Below are 2,622 nucleotides of genomic sequence, written 5' to 3'. Positions count from 1 at the left end.
AATAAAATTTTATTTGTGCTTTTAAAAAATAAATCAATGAATAGACCAAGAGATAAACTTTTTCAAAAACCCATAAAGGGCTGCTGGCCCTAAGCATAATAAACGTTATTCCACATGGTCATTTCCTTTTCTTTTCTGTTTGGTTTCATTGCGAGCTCATTATCCAAGTCTAAATATTGAATATTTGACGGCGAAACTTGAGTCCATGTCACGTTGAGTAGTGGGTCTGTGGGATCGGGCGTAGGGTTCCTGAAATTATACAGATTACGGAAATAATTCGAAAACTCAAAAATAGAAGCGCCCAACCTAATTATCAGAAACAAGTTACAACAATATATATATATATATATATATATATATATATATATATATATATATATATATATATATATATATATATCAGGATTCCAGTCGGAGTTCAACGAGCGAACGGATGATATCCCGGAATATAGTGTCATCATATATATATATATATATATATATATATATATATATATATATATATATATATATATATATATATATATATATATATATATATATATATATATATATATATATATATATATATATATATATATATATATATATATATATATATATATATATATATATATATATATATATATATATATATATATATTCTGCCGCAACCAGAACTTGCTGCCAACATTTACAAGGTTGTCTTATCACACACGCACCAGAAAGACACAAGCTATCCTGGACAAAGCTAGCAAGGCCCTACTCCAAGACCAGATCAGGCGGACCCGGTACGAAATTATTGAGACTGAGCTACAACTTTTCAGACTTCACCTGAAACTAAGCAACGAGATCCATCAGTTGCTGTGGGACCATATAGAATTATTAACATTATGGCGCACTCAGAAAGACAAAGATATCACGTCAAAAAAACTGTGGAAAAAATTAGTATATATATATATATATATATATATATATATATATATATATATATATATATATATATATATATATATATATATATATATATATATATATATATATATATATATATATATAAATTATATAAATTATATATAAATTCATAATAACCAGAAAAAATAATAAAATGAAAACTAAACAGTTATTATCTCGGCTTGATCACAAATATGGGATCATCAGAAAAACATTACATGAACTACATATAGGATATTAAATATCACTTTTCACATTTTCACAGTTAACTTATTCAAGACACCATTCTTCATAAAAAGCTTCCTTTATATTGACCGGTTATTATTATATTATAATATATATTGAATATTAGTTAAAATCCAAATTTAAGTAGAAGAAAAAAAGAATTTGAGAGAGTACAATCTTGACAATCCGGAAAATTACATCTAAAACATATGAGCAAATTAGGGAGACATTCAAATTACTGCATTAAATGCATTATATCCATGTTTGTAAATAAGTGCAAGTTTAAAATACTTAACTTTCTGCATTGACACCAAAAATTCTTGTACCCAGCAAAACTGTAGTAAACAAACACTAGTTTGCATACCTTAAATTGATGACTTAGTAAATCCACCTCATTTTCATCCGAGATAAACATAAAACCATTAGCTCCATTTCCAGAATCTGATAGCGTGCAAGGTGGTACATAGTGATCAAAACTTGTTGCTTGAGACTCCAATTCTACGTCTGGTTGAGAATGTATAGGTACTATAAAATCATAAGAATAAATTCTGAACAATAAAAGCTCAATAAAGCTTACGGTTAAGCTCTGCCGAAATATGTTCACTGAATGAATTTAGAGAGTCCTCGAGCTTCAACGGCTGGGAACATCGTTGACATGTAAAGGACGCAAAAACTTTATCGTCGCACATATTGAACTACTTAACTATTTATTAAGGTAAAAAATCGTAAAACTAGTCTATGATCACAAAATTAAAAGTATTTTTAATACTGGTTGAATAATTAGTCTTATTCTTTTCTTTAATGCGTTGTATAATTAAAGTGTTTTATTTTTTATTGACCTTTTTACTTCAATTCAATAATGCGTTTCACTAATACAGTTGGCTTACTTTTTACGTCTATTTATATCCATACCATATATATATTTTAGTAAAGTCAGGCCACTCTGCCGTAGGTGATTCGCCCAACCACGACAATTGGTAGCATTATTGTAATTAAGCAGTGTAGGCGTGTTGGTTTCAGGGACACCAGATATTGCTTAAATTGTGATTTCCGTCGATGTTATTTGTAAACGACCAGCAAAGGTTCCACTACCATAAAAACAAAATTCCACCAAAATAAACAAAGTCCATTTTGTTCGAAAAAAAATGGAATTGTGCCTACTGTCAAAAACTCACCAGTTATAAATACATACACTTTTAATAGCAAAAAATACATGCATAAATACATGTGAAAATTCGATCGTGTCTACCAGGTTTTAATTTGCATTTTGACTGCCAAATCTTGCTAAATTTAAAATCAGAAACGTCAATGCATTTATAGTTGATTCCCAAGGAATTAATTGATAGAATATAACAGACCCCTGATTAACTCTTTTTTGATCGAAATTGACACGTTCGGCGATGGGCGAATGATCTTGGTTAATTGAATTGTTACATATTTACTGGCCAGAAAAGAAGAAGAAAT

The 2,622-nt window shown here is 28.9% G+C and overlaps 1 long non-coding RNA gene across 2 annotated transcripts; it reads right to left on the bottom strand.

The window, feature by feature from the left end:
* On the bottom strand, window positions 1-2,072 carry LOC132702196 (uncharacterized). 2 transcript variants are annotated; one of them, XR_009618864.1, is made up of 4 exons: window positions 1,736-2,072; window positions 1,523-1,683; window positions 702-819; window positions 1-249 (listed from the first exon to the last, which is right to left on the bottom strand). It is a non-coding gene; the product is annotated as an uncharacterized LOC132702196 (long non-coding RNA). The 2 variants fall into 2 exon arrangements; XR_009618863.1 differs by lacking the exon at window positions 702-819 and having other exon boundaries at window positions 1,736-2,064.
* Between the last annotated feature and the right edge of the window lie 550 nt (window positions 2,073-2,622).

The sequence above is a fragment of the Cylas formicarius genome, unplaced genomic scaffold (assembly GCF_029955315.1).
Source record: "Cylas formicarius isolate icCylForm1 unplaced genomic scaffold, icCylForm1.1 PGA_scaffold_5__7_contigs__length_24384050, whole genome shotgun sequence".
Taxonomy (NCBI): Eukaryota; Metazoa; Arthropoda; class Insecta; order Coleoptera; family Brentidae; genus Cylas; species Cylas formicarius.
Note: the sequence above shows the minus strand (reverse complement) of the source record. Positions and strands in the feature narration are given on the sequence as shown.